The sequence below is a fragment of the Mustela putorius genome, unplaced genomic scaffold (assembly GCF_011764305.1).
Source record: "Mustela putorius furo isolate JIRA1106 unplaced genomic scaffold, ASM1176430v1.1 tig00003867_pilon_pilon_pilon, whole genome shotgun sequence".
NCBI classification, from domain to species: Eukaryota; Metazoa; Chordata; class Mammalia; order Carnivora; family Mustelidae; genus Mustela; species Mustela putorius.
In genome coordinates this window covers 4,163,448-4,177,416 of record NW_025422019.1, presented here as the reverse complement: position 1 = coordinate 4,177,416, position 13,969 = coordinate 4,163,448, and the positions used below count along the sequence as shown (strand labels likewise).

The following is a 13,969-nucleotide window of genomic DNA, read 5'->3' as shown; positions in this document are numbered from 1 at the left end:
GGAAGGCTCTCATGGTAGCCTCTCAAGGTTCCATCCTCATCTTCAAGAAGAAAATGGTGACAACATGCATCCTTCAACAGTTGAGAGAATGAGAAGTTTCTTGAGCTCAACAGCCCTCGAAGAGACCATTGAATTGTGGTATGGAGGTGGGAAGGAATGTTTCTGGGAAAGGGACCAGCATATGAGAAAGCACAAAGGATCTCAGCATATTCACAAAAGAACAGTGAGTTCCGTCCTGGGCAAGAGATGCAGAAGGAAGTGGTATCAGGCAAGGGGGCCAGCAGGGCAGGCAAGAACAGCCCTGTGTGTTTGTATTGCTCATGTTGCCTGGAGTGTGCACGCCTCAATGGAAATTACTCTTTTTAAATAGTCTGCTTTTAGAAAAATCAAAATAAGACAAAATGACAAACAAAGAAAACTTTACAACTGAAAGGGGCTCTTGTAAAATGTCCAGAGGGCTTTGTCAAAGCTCATGGATGCCTCTGGGAGTCAGTCATTTTTGTGAATATCTTCATCACTTTTTTCATGGCACTTGCATATGCACACAGGCATACACACATGCACAAGCCGAGAATCATAAGAATATGGAATATCCAAGAATGGTGTCACACTCTGTTGCCTTAAGAAATTCACAATCCCATGCCTGAAGGTTAGGAATTTTGAAAGGCTTGAGAAGATAGACAGTGGAATGTTAACAAAGGAGAAGTGATAGAAGCCTAACTAAATATAACACTCTGGCTCACTGATCTAGAATCTTTAGGAAAGACGTTGTTACACATAAGTGAATTTTCCAGATAACTGTCACTTATCCCTTTAAGCACCAAAAATGTTTTCAAAGAATTTTTAACTATTTGAAATGAAAATCTCTCTCAAATGGATTACACGCTTCCCTGCCTTCTTAAACAGAGAGTTCTGAACATAAAATGTAACCTTTTCTTGATGACTCAGGATCATCATTGTGAAAATCAATTATTGTACTCTCCTTGGATTCAGCCGTGCTCACAGGGCTGATTAGATCTAGGCATTGGTTGCTGTCCCTCTTCCCGTGTTCTTAGACGGTGCTGCTTAAGAGGCTCAGTGTGTTTACTTGCTGGTATTTCTCTCCATCTGGCTGTCAAGCCTGTACCTGTCACTCTTGGCACTATTCAGAGTACCTATGTCTGGATAAAACAACCTACCCTCTTTTCACTGTGTGGCTTTTAGTTTTCTAAGGATTGGGTGTGATGGAATTTTAACAAAAATGGGATTCTGTTCATTCTGACCATGGATTTTGTTTAGTCTATGTCTTATTATGTGATAACAGTGGTAATACTATTGCCTTTGCACACTTTTTCCCCCCTTAACTCCGCTGTCATGAATTCCCTGAGCATATTCAAGTAGAAGGGCATGGATCTGGGGCCAGACCCTACTGAGAGTGACTCTGCCTCTTACTGCCTATAGAAACTTGTGCAAGTTGTTAAATTTCCACTAGTAATTTCAACACCTAAGCAATTTACCCCAAATCCTCAATTAATAAGGTTGGTATGAGGAGTGCAGGAAAAATGTACTCTGTACTCCTTGTACTGTGCCTGGTACTCATTAGGTGTTCAACAAATACCAGGGTCTTATTTCTTTCCTCCTTCACAGCTTCCATCCCAGCAGGGAAGGTCTAAATTTGCACTGTAATGAGAAGCAAGCTCAAAGGAACAGTTTATTTCTACTTTAATGGTGTAAATAGAATAATTATAATAATTGTAACTCATGCGTGCAGATAATCTCACCACCCAGAGACACCAGTGTTGGATTTAGTTGTGCATCGTTCCAGACACTTTCCCATTTTGTGCACATTCACAAAAACACAGTAAAAACATATTGTCTATACGTTGGGGTTGAGAATACTCATTAATCTTCTTTCCCCCATGCTTTATGAATCAAATGAGGTAGATGAAGGAAGATAATGAGCATGGGTACACAGTGCTCCTTTTTTTTTGCTGGGTTAGCTTACAGAACATGGTGTAGACCAGACACTGCGGTGTGGGGTATGGGACTGCAGACAGACAGCCCCACAGAGATGCGGGCCCAACCTCACATCCCTCAGTTCAGAGATGAGCACTGACTCATTTAGGCTTACCTCACAGAAACAGGGACAGAGACAACTATGTGCACTACTGTAGGCATGTGAATCCCAGAGCCATGGCCTAGTGTACTACCTTTGTTGAACTGCTATAACAGTGTGGAGGTTCTTCAAAAAAATGAAAATAGAGCTAACCTATGGCACAGAAATTGCATTAATGTATTTACCCCAACGATACAGATGTAGTGAAAAGAAGGGGCTCATGCACTCCAATGTTCATAGCAGCAATGTCCACAATAGCCAAAATTTGGAAGGAGCCAAGATGTCCTTCAACAGAAGAATGGATAAAGAACATATGGTCCATATATACAATGGAGTATTTCTCAGCCATCACAAAGGATGAATACCCAACTTTTACATCAACATGGATGGGACTAGATGGGATTACACTGAGTGAAATAAGTCAAGCAGAGAAAGTCAATTATCATATGGCTTCACTTACTTATGGATCATACAGAAGAGCATAGAGGACATTAGGAGAAGGAAAGGAAAAATGAAGGGGGTGAAATTGGAGAGGGAACAAACCATGAAAGACTATGGACTCCAGGAAAAAAACTGAGGATTTTAGAAGGGAGGGGGTGTGGGGATGGGTTAGCCCCATGATGGGTATTAAGGAGGACATGTATTGCATGGAGCACTGGTGTTACAGGTAAACAATGAATCATGGAACACTACATCAAAAACTAATGATGTACTCTATGGTTAATAACATGACATAATAAAAATAAATAAATAAGCCTTGTTAAAAATATGACAGACTGATGGGCTTATAAAAACACAAATTTATGTTTCATGGTTCCAGAGGCTGCAAGTCCATGATCAGTGTGCCAGGATGTGTGGATTCTGGTGAAGGCCCTCTTCAGGTCACTGACAACTCATTTTTTGTTATATCCTTACATGCCAGAAAGAGAGTGAAAGACCTTCTGGGAGTCCCTATTAGAAGGGGACTAATCCCATACATGAGGGCTCTACCTTTATGCCTTAATCACCTTCCAGGGGGCCACCTCCTAATACCATCATATTAAGGATTAAAATTGTGACATACGAATTTTAGAGGGGCATTAATATTCAGTTGTTAATAGGCGCACACTTTCAAGGTTGTTTTCTTCGTCTATTTATGCAATGCCTCTCCCATGGGGGAAGACCACAGAAAAAAAGGGGAGATGAGTAGAGTCCATCTCCTCCTTACCTACCTGCTGTGTGGAAGAGTGGAACAAGTCCCTCCCTTACCTGCTGAAGCCAGAGCCCCCCCTCCACTCTGTGATACTGTTTTATTACCTTATTTGTCTCTCACACACACACAGTACACATATCTTTCCATATTAGTAAATATGACCCTATATCATAATGTTTATTGACAACCGTCTTCCACTTTATGGACATACCACAACAGATATACAAAATGAACACATCTATTTTGGACCTTTAGTTCTCTCTCTCTCTTTCTTTTTTTCCAATACAGATGTGTAAGAACATTTTTTGCACAAAAATTTTGTGAACAAAACTGATTATATCCCCAGGATAAACTCCTTGAGGTGCCATTGCCAGGGTAAAAAGCGTACATATTTTTAAGGTTTTTGCCATATTGACTTCGGCAACATATTAAGTTTATACCAATTTATACTCCCAAGAATACTGTGGGATTGAGGACCCACTTGTCAGCAACATGTATCTTATTTTCCCTTTGGTATCTGAAAAATGCAGAAGGGGGTCAAAGGCAATTATAGTTTTGTTTAATTAAAACAATGTATAGCGTGGTTCCCTTAGGTTGTTGGAGGGAGATACTACTGGTCATCAGGGTTAATAGAAGCTATAAAGTGTTATGAATTGTGGCTGCTGTGGACTTAAATCAATAAGGAGAGAATGTGGAGGATGCTTTATTTGCTATAGAGCCTCCTCCATATTATACACAATGGATAATATAGAGAGGAAATAAAAGAAGACAAGATGAGGGAAAAATAAATAACTGTTCTAATGGCCACCAGTGACTAAGCATTTCTCATGTTAGTAGCTATGTCTGGGGAGCCATATAAGCATTATCTCTAATCCAGACAAGGGCTCTGCACAGTAAGGATTGGTATCCCCGTCTGGCATTTCAGGAAAGAGAACCTCAGAGACAGGAACGTGTTGGATTAAGCTACACAGCTAGGGAGGGACAGATCAGGTTCTTGGGCTGGGCTGCACCTGTAGTCCAAACAAGTCTGCTCTTTCTGATACCGTGCAGATTTCAAAGGGCCAGAAGTTAGAGGGAAATCACTTGGTCAGGGTAAACATGAGTTTCTAAGATCTTCCTTATTTTGTAAGAAAATGTAGTAAAGACAGAGAAGAGGAGCCAGAGGGCTCTCCGCCAAGGCCCTGTGATTGTGAGGGTGGTTTGAATTAGGGCAAATTCCTGGGAAGCTACAAAAAGTTTCAGAATCCCTGCTGAGTGCAGGAGCTCCCAGGGCTCACGCACGCCTTCCCAGGGTGGCCCTGAGGACCCCACAACGGTATTCCCAGAGCCTCTTTCTGTCTGCTCTCAGCTCTGGCTTTGGTTCTATTCATCTGGAATAGAGAGGAAAATTAAGACAGGCAAGCTTAGTTCAGGCCTGGTTGGTTCACGACTGCCTATTTTTCATTCAGTCAGTACTGAACCATGACGCTGTCATTTTCTGACAGTTTCCTCTGATATTCTTCCCCAGAGCTGCTGATAAGCGCCAGCCAATGGAATGTGTCATCTGTCTCTTTAACTGAAGGTTTATGCTAGAAACTCTCCAGAGGACCAGGATTCCAAGCCACAGGGGTCCCTGGGAAAGGTGTCTTTGCTGTTCCCATGCATCATTTTGGTTGTCTTCCTTATGCTTCTACTTATTACTTTGAGCTTTATGCAGAGCTACAAAGTTTCCAAGACAAGAATCATCAGCCTGCCTGTGCTCGGGCACTTCATCACCAGGAGAGGAGGGGTCCACTTGTTCTCAGGAACAAGGGCTGCCTTGTTGGAGCCCAGCCTTTGTCACCATCAGCATCTTCTTAGGAATTTTGGCCGAGGCCAGGGTCTCGGTAACATGTAATGAGTCATATGAAATAAAGTAGAACCCAGCTCAGGAAACACACAGAAGATGCAGAAAGAAATATCGAATCCACAGTCTGGAGGATGCTTTAATCATGTGGCCAATGAGCTCTATAACCTACAACTTCCCCCTGCAAGGAAGACAAGATTGAAAAGGGCTTCGGAAGGTAATCACCTGGGGAAGCCCAATGCCCAGGTTCCTGCTGGGACTGAGGATAGAAGATCCTATCAATCCCAAATCTCTTCCATTGTCTCCATGGAACCATGACATTGCTCACTAGATTTCCTCAATAATGTGTATCCGATGTATGTATCTTTTGTGTTTATACTCTGCATAGTAAACGTTTTTATTTGGGGATACCTTCCCAGGCATATTTATTTGGAAATACCCTCCCCAATAAAGCTGTGAGCTTTCTAAGGCAAATGTTAAAAGTCATATTTGAAATACGAAACCACTGAAATAGCTTGAAATATCTATGAAAATTGAGACTCCACTACTTTGAAATCTAATAGCTATAGGACAGCTTGAGCTGGAGTTTACCTTGGTTCTGAAAAGAAAGCATTTGCCAAGAAAACCTATCATATAAATAAGATTGCCGTGAGGATTAGGTTCCTCGGTAGACCTAATTATTCAGTGCCATCAATGCTTCAGAGTCCTCATCTCCCTGCCTGTAATGGGTGAACATCATTCCTGTTCATTCATTCAGGCTGGCAGGGACTTGGGTGATTTCCATCTGGGGTCACTTGTTTTATTGTTTTATCCAGTTGTGTTCCCATGGATTGGAAAGCACTGAAATTCTAATTAATTAATTTATTAATTTATTTATATTTATTTAGAGAGGGAGGGGGGAGGCCGGGGCAAAGAGAGAGAGAATCTTAAGCAGGCTCTACACCCAGCACAGAGCCTGACTTGACTCTATCTAATGACCCTGAGATCATGAGCTGAGACAAAATCAAGAGTTAGATGCTTAGCCAACTGAGCCCCTCAAATCACATTTCTTTTAAAGCCTTCCTAAACTTCCTATTTTCTTCTTTTTTCTTATTTAATGATACTTTAGTGTGTATGTGGCTAACTGGTTATATATAATATATATGTGATACATAGTTTAAATTATATATAAATATATAGTGTAGCATGTAGGAATATATTATATATACACACTATGCATTATAGTGTACATACTATACAATATATAATATGTGATTTATATATACTCACTATATACTTTTTACATTTCCAGATATATCTGTAAATATACCTGTGTGTATAAACCCTCATGACTATCCTCGATATTTGGCTTAAGATGTGTACAAAAGAATGATCAGACTTAGAAATCTAGGTAAGGAATTGTGATGGAGAAAAGTCAAATTATGGATAGAAAAAAAGGTAGTTTTTCAGGATATACTAGGTTTTATTAAACTTAAAAGTCTTTGTCCCCAGTATTTGTACAAAACATAATAAATTTACAGATGATTACATTTTCTTTCAAATAAGTATTTACTCATTTTTATTGTGACAAAAGTATTTTGTCACATACTTTTCTGTCCAGGGGGAATGAAATATTGAAAAAATGGAGTCCCTGCCTACCTGATTGTAGCAGGGGTATAAGAAAGATAGGCCAGACACACATGTGCACCCTCATCCCAAACATACTCAGTTCATGATGAACATAAGGAAGAAAAGTCAAGAAGCAAAAGAAGATTGAGAATGAGCAGGCATTGGGAATTCTGCTTCATAAGGGGCAAGAAAGCCTCCTGGGCTAAGAGGGTGCACCACGGAGTCTTGGGTGAAGGGACGGTGTGGGCCATGTGATATCCAGCACCGAAGATTCTAGGCAGGGGAATAGCAAGAGGCCCAGTGTGCCTAGTGGGGAGAGATGAGGGAGTGAGAATGATAAGAGAATGAGCCTGGGGTGTCCAGAGACTGTATCATGACAGGCCTAGTGCTATGGATTTTATCCTAAGTGTGCAGGGAAGTCCTGAAACAATTAAGCAAAGGATTACTCTTCTTCTTCCTGTTTTAAATCCAAAGACTCATGTCAGTTTATTTAAGTCAGGCTAAACTGGGTATCCATTTTTTGTTAGATCCATTTTAGGTCACTCCCTATGCCTAGTGAACTAGAAATAGCTATGAGCTCCCTGAGGACAAAAGCTTTGTCTTATACAGTCCTGATCCCTACAGTCTAGCACAGCACTGTCAGCAAAAGGCTTAGAGGTCCTTCTGGTTCCTTCTGTTTCCTGGAGGTACTTTTGTACTTGTTCCCTAATTACACTGAGTTGAGATTGCCTTGGCCCCTTCACCTACTATTTTACTACTTTCCACTTCCCCAGACCGCACTCCCAAATCCTAGAGGTCTCTGTGGGAGCTGGAATCCTTGTCCTCTGAGAGCCTCCCCTCCCTTCCTCCCTTCTTCTCTTTCTTCCTTCTCTCCTTCCTCTCTCCCTCCCTCCTCTCTCCAGTCCTTCCGCCCTCCATTCCCTTCTTCCTTCCTTCTTATCTTCCTTCCTCCCTTCTTTCCATCCTCTGTCCTCCCTCCCTTACTACAACACACACACACACACACACACACACACACACACACACGATACATAGATAGATAGATAGATAGATAGATAGATGATAGAACTGATCCCAAAGTGCATCATGGTCCTTTCCTTATGACATGCTGTCAACATACTACTTAAGAAGAAGAAAAAGTCTCACAGAGGGAAGGAAACAAATAAAAGGAAGATTCAGGTACCCAAGAAAAATTTTATTTTTAAAATTATTAATTATTTTTTAAAATTATTAATTATTATTAAATTAAATTATCAATTATTATGTAACAAACCACCATAAAACTTAGTGCTTTAAAATGATGGGAACATCCATCTTGCCCATCCGTCTGCAATTTAGTCACGTGCCAGTAGGATTTGCCCATTGCTGCTTCAGCCTGGGTTGCAAGAAGCTGGGACCAGAGCTGCATCTGCAGTCATCAAGGGCTCACTCACTCGGTTGTCATGGCTGTTGGCTGTGTCCTTGGTTGGGCATGTGGTCTTTCCATGTGGCTGTTTGGTTTTCTCATAGCAGAGGGGCTCAGGGACAAATGCCCCAAGAGAGAGAAGGACAGGTGGGACCTATACTGCTTTTTCTTACCTAGTGTTGAAAGTCATGCATTATTATTTATGCCACTTTCTAATTAATAGAAGGTGGCCAGTTAGGCTAGCCCACATTAAATAGGAGGCAAATTTCATTCCATCTTTTCACGGGGTGAGTGAATGAACATATTTTAAGACTACCATGTCCTCTTCAGACTTTGGCATGGGTAGTCAACTAGTTTAAGGAAATAGAGCAAATGGAGGGCAGAATCAGGAGGTCATATATCTCCAACTTGCACTCTGATGTCCTGCTGGCCATTGAACATTCAGCTCTAGTTTAGGCTAGAAACGTGTCTGACTCTTCATTTTTCCTTCTTAGGGACTTCTGTTACCCTTGAAGTAGTATGGCTAAAATGTGTTTATAAGAGTTTGCCATAGGTCTTAAAAAATATAAGGAGACTATAACATGAATCAAGTCAGTGCATTTTACTGTGCATGAAAGCCACCTTTCCTAATGTCCTAATAATTCACTCTTGGTGTTTTGCTGGGGACATAAAGTCAAAATTAGAGATGGGTGGATTTTACAAAGAAGACATACACCGTAGGGAAGCTAGAGATGTGGGTGTATATCTAAGGAAAATAAAAACTGTCCCACATAAATTCAAGAGATGATAAGTGCCAGGTTGCAAATGAATTGCTTTCCAGACCATTAATTACTTTCATAGTCAATGTAGATTACTCAACTATCAACATTGGGCCCCACGTGAGACAAAGTTTTTATTTTTCTCACTACTCTATGAAGAAATGTGTTTGCTTAATTTATCTTGAATGTACTTATAGGATAAAGGTTTTTTGTTTGTTTGTTTTTTCTACTCTTAAGACATAGTACAATAGCAGCAACATGACAAGAGCATGAATTTTGAATCACAGAGAATTGTATGAAATTTTACTTTTTCTACTTCTTGGCTCTGAGAATGTGAGCATGTTACATGGACTTTCTGAGCCTCTGTTTTCTTAGCTACAAATGTAATAATGATAGATGCTATGTCTTGCTTATAGTAGACAATCAAAATACTATGTTTTTTTGTCAGTATTTTATCATACTTTCAAAAGAGCAAGGAGAATATTAGTTCTCCTAGCTGTCAGGAGAGGGTCTCAGAATCCAGCTATATGTCTGGTGAAAAAAATGAATTTGGGGATCTGCCTCTTGTTGGTTTATGGGCATACTTACTTTTAAATTGAAGGTTAGGTATTTGTAAATGTGATATGTATCCATCTAATAGCACTGTTGAAAGTGGTAAAGTTAAGTCTGTGTTCACTCCCTCGCCGCTAACCACTCAACTCCAATCATCTTTCTATTTTTCTCATTTCAGTAAATGACTCCATCCAGGTTCTCAAGCCCAAAATCTAGGGCTAATTCCCTCATCATCATTCCCCTTCTGATCCAGTCTATCAAGAATACTGACTCATCAGTCAGTCCTGACTCTGACCCCAGCCTCTTCCCTTACTTCCACTGGTTTCACTTAAGTTCAGAACTCATCCTCTCCAGACTGGACAAGTGCATCATATCTCTGCTTCTCTCCTGTCACATCCTTACCCCACCTTGCTACAGTTTCTATCTCACACAGCGGACAATGTAATGGTCTTTCCAAAATGAGGTTGTATAAATCTGACTTTAAATCCTTCTCTGTGCCCTTGAAACAGAATCCTGACTCCTTACCATGGCCCAGAGAGCTCTGCAGGCTGAGCCCACTCCCCAGTTCCTGTCCTCCCACCTGCTCCCTAAACATAGCCCGATATCCTTGTATTCTGCTTCCTGCCAAAATAGCCCTCTACATCTTAAACTGATGCACTGGCCACTCTCCCTATTCAAAACTTTCATTCCTCTTCCCATGCTTAGCTCTCAGCTTCAGTTTGACATACATACACACTATGATTCTTTATAGCACTTCATTCTATTTTAGTATTCTGTGTAGAAGTTATTACTGCCCAATATTTTCTATTTGTTTATTGTTTATCTCTGTCAGTAGAATGTGAGCTTCATGAAGGAGAGAATTTTTTGACTAACTCAACATTTTGCACCCCAAATGCTGAGAATAATAGCTGACACCTAGCAAACATTTAGTTAGTAGTTGTTGAATAGAAGATTCCACCTCAATTAATGGTATCACTAATGTCCGTATTACGGTAGAGGACCCAGGATAAAGCAAGCACATTTCGCTAAGCCTGCTGCAGAAACCCTTGCAAGCAGAGAGCAGTTTGTGAATGGGAAGGGCGGGAACAGAAGGTCAGAGACACTGTCCCACTTCTGGCTCCGGGACAGTCTCTCTGTGACCTTGAACAACTTTCTTATATTTTAATGGGTCTCAAGTTCCCCTTCTTTATTTTTTTATTTATTTATTTTTTAGGTTTTATTTATTTACTTGAGAGTGAGAAAGCATAAGAGGGGAGAGGGTTAGAGGGAGAAGCAGACTCCCTGCTGAGCAGGGAACCCAATGCAGGACTTGATCCCAGGACTCCAGGATCATGACCTAAGTTGAAGGCAGTCACTTAACCAACTGAGCCACCCAGCTGTCTCAAGTTCCTCTTCTTTAATCCTAGTGGGTTATATATGATTTTCTCCAAGTGTCCTTCCCACTGTGACACCTCATGACTGTATTAGCTACTACAAAGTGAGTTAAAAAACACATTACAGTTTATTACTTTCTTGTTACCATAACAAACTAGAGGAGTTGGTAAAACACACACACACACACACACACACACAGAAAGAAAAAGAGAGAGAGAGAGAGACCTTTCTGACTCTTAAGACAATGAGATATGGTGATTTATTTATTTGGTAGGTGACATTTTTAATACCTTCATACACCTGAACTTCTCAGAATGTATTTTCCATATGGTAATACTGATTTGTATAGATAACATGTGAAACTTCCCCAAGGTCCTAACAAGTCAAGAGTAGTGGAGATAACAGTTTCTTGCTTTATAGTATGTACACATGTATCAGAGTATTCATTTTATAAACACCTCAGTGATTGTGAGGTAATATAGAGATGTTATGATACCAGCTGCACTGATGAGGCCTGCCAGTCTACACAGACTTTGTGCATAATGGCATCTCATCTTCTCATGGAGAGTTAGGGCTGATGCTGGATTTCTTTCCTGCCTGGGCCCTCACAGGAATGCATTATGGCATTTTTATTCCTCCATGCCTTCCTGAGTGTGTGCGTGTGTGCATGTCCATGTGCAAGCCCTTGTGTGTAGGATTTTATGAGAAATACCAAGTTGTGTTCTGGGTAGTGTAGAGATGTCAAGCCATAATCTTAGTATTGCACAGTGGAAACATTTTAGGTTCTAAAGACATAGATAGATAGATAGATGATAGATAGGTGATAAAAATAAAAATACTGAGCTTCCCCACTCTGCCACTTTCCTGCTGAATGGCTGTTGCCAGGCCATATAACCAAAATCTTGAGGCATTTTCTCATCTGCAAAATAAGTAATATATTAACCCAGTTTGAGACTTTTTCATGGATTGCCATGATTTTGTAAATGGGTTTCCCATAGTGGCTACTACAATTTAAAGAGCCTGTGTCCTTGTCAGTAGAGCTAGAGACAATATTTATAAGTCAGAAAGATAGAGAAAGCTCTGGAAAGGAAAAAACCAATTCTGCTTAAATGAATCTCAGAGATACATGGAAAAGAATCACTTCTTTTTAGACACAGCTTGGGTAGTAGTCACTGTGATGGGGAAGGGCATGGAGGGAAACCATTCTTAGGGAATGAGGGAGAGTAATATTTAGGAATGAAGCAGTTGAGGCTGTTACTGCTTATTTCAGTGAGGGGGAACAGAGGATGAAAAAGAAAATAGTTAGGAAGGATGGAGAACATTCTGTGTTGTAGATACTTTGCAACATGTTTCTGTAGATGAACTCCATTACCTTCATTCGTGGAGTGTGATATAATAGGAAGATTAGCCATGTGGTTATAAAGAAACCTGACTAGATCAGGAGGAGACTATTGACAAGGAGACAAGTTAGGTCTATCTCACTGTCAAAGAAAGAGGTAAAAAGTGTGGGGACATAGAAATAGGAAGGGAGGGGTACCTGGGTGGCTCTGTCAGTTAAGCTTCTGCCTTCAGCTCAGGTCATGATCCTGGGGTGCTGGGATCAAGCCCCACGTCTGGTTCCTTGCTCAGTGGGGAACCAGCTTTTCCCTGTGCCTCTGCCTGCCACTCACCCTGCTTGTGCTCTCTCTCTCTCACTCTCTCTCTCTCTCTGTGTCAAATAAATAAATAAAATCTTAAAAAAAAGAAATAAGACAAAAGAATGATTGCTCTTGATGAACAAAATAGACTTAAGCAATGCTATTCAATGGAAACTTTGCAATTTTCTAATAGCTACATTATAAACATAAAAAGAAATAGATGAAATGAATTTAATACTATGTATTATTTGTGACAATATATCCCAAATAGTATCCATTTGATGTGTAATCAGCAATGGAAAATTATTAATATTTATTTAACATAATTTTTATTCCAAATCTTCAAAATCTGGTGCACATTTTGCTTTTACAACACATTTTAATTCACATTGACCACATTTCAAGAGCTGAATAATTACATGCAACTAGTGGCTACCATATTGGATAGTGCTGTTCAAAAAAATATTTTCATTCTGGATAAGTCTTTCAATGCAAGACCAATAAACAGAAACACTGGAGTTAAGAAGCTGGAGGGAGTTGGTTCTAGTAGGGAATAAATTAGATTTTGATTAGATACGTTGATTTCGAGATGTGGGGTGGGCAGTCAGGTCAATAGGTGGTGCTGAAGCCTGAGGCTAGAGATGAGAAGTGATAGTGTGGAGAGCAACCAGAGTAGGAGGCATCAGGTACATTAAAGAGCGCAGGAAAGGCATGCAGCTAAGGGAAAGCATGTATGTGGTGAGCAGGGGGTGGGGTGGGGTGGTACAAGAATGCTGTAAGCAGTGAGAATAGAGACCCGAGTTCATGTGATAAAGGAAGCATTGTAGTAGGCAAACAATGCCTGAGCCCTGGAGCTCATGTAAGTGCAGAAAGCAAATGCGCTAAGCAACAGTCACAGAAATATTGTAGGGGGGAGTCTCTGCAGCTCTAAGGATGGCTTACTATAAGGAATCTATACTCTCATGGGTTGGAAAGTTGGGGGTCCAAAGCCCCTGCATCCAGATGTGGAAGACCAGTCAACAAAAGAATCAAGAAATACCACTATTACTAATTATTATAATAATAACAACCCCAACAGTGATGTCTGTACCTGCTATCTGCTAACATATGTTTATGTACATATGTATGTAATACGGATGCATACATACAAACATATATATGTGTGTGCACGTATATTTACATGCACACAATTTTATATTCTCACGTGAACCACTGAATAAGATGTTATTATTCCAGGTATATGAACGAGGGAATGGAGACTTCAAGGTAAATAACTCGCCCTAGGTCTTACAGGGAAGATCCTAATAGCTCTAACTTCAAAACTAATACTCCTGATGTCAAGAGAAGAGGAAGGAAGAGCAGGATTAAGATCCTGAGTCCAGATACCTTGTTCTGAGTGCTGGTTCTGCCAATGAAGAGGGCTCTCTCTGAAGAGAGCATATTGGTATAGGCTACATGAAGTTTACTGCAATATGTCCTGTGTATATACATATGTAAAACAAACCCACTTACATATACCTATA

General features: G+C 40.4%; 1 protein-coding gene across 1 annotated transcript in view; it reads left to right on the top strand.

The window, feature by feature from the left end:
• Nucleotides 1–13,969, top strand: part of CNTNAP5 (contactin associated protein family member 5) — an 828,648-nt gene that overhangs the window by 565,154 nt on the left and 249,525 nt on the right. The window lies entirely within an intron of this gene.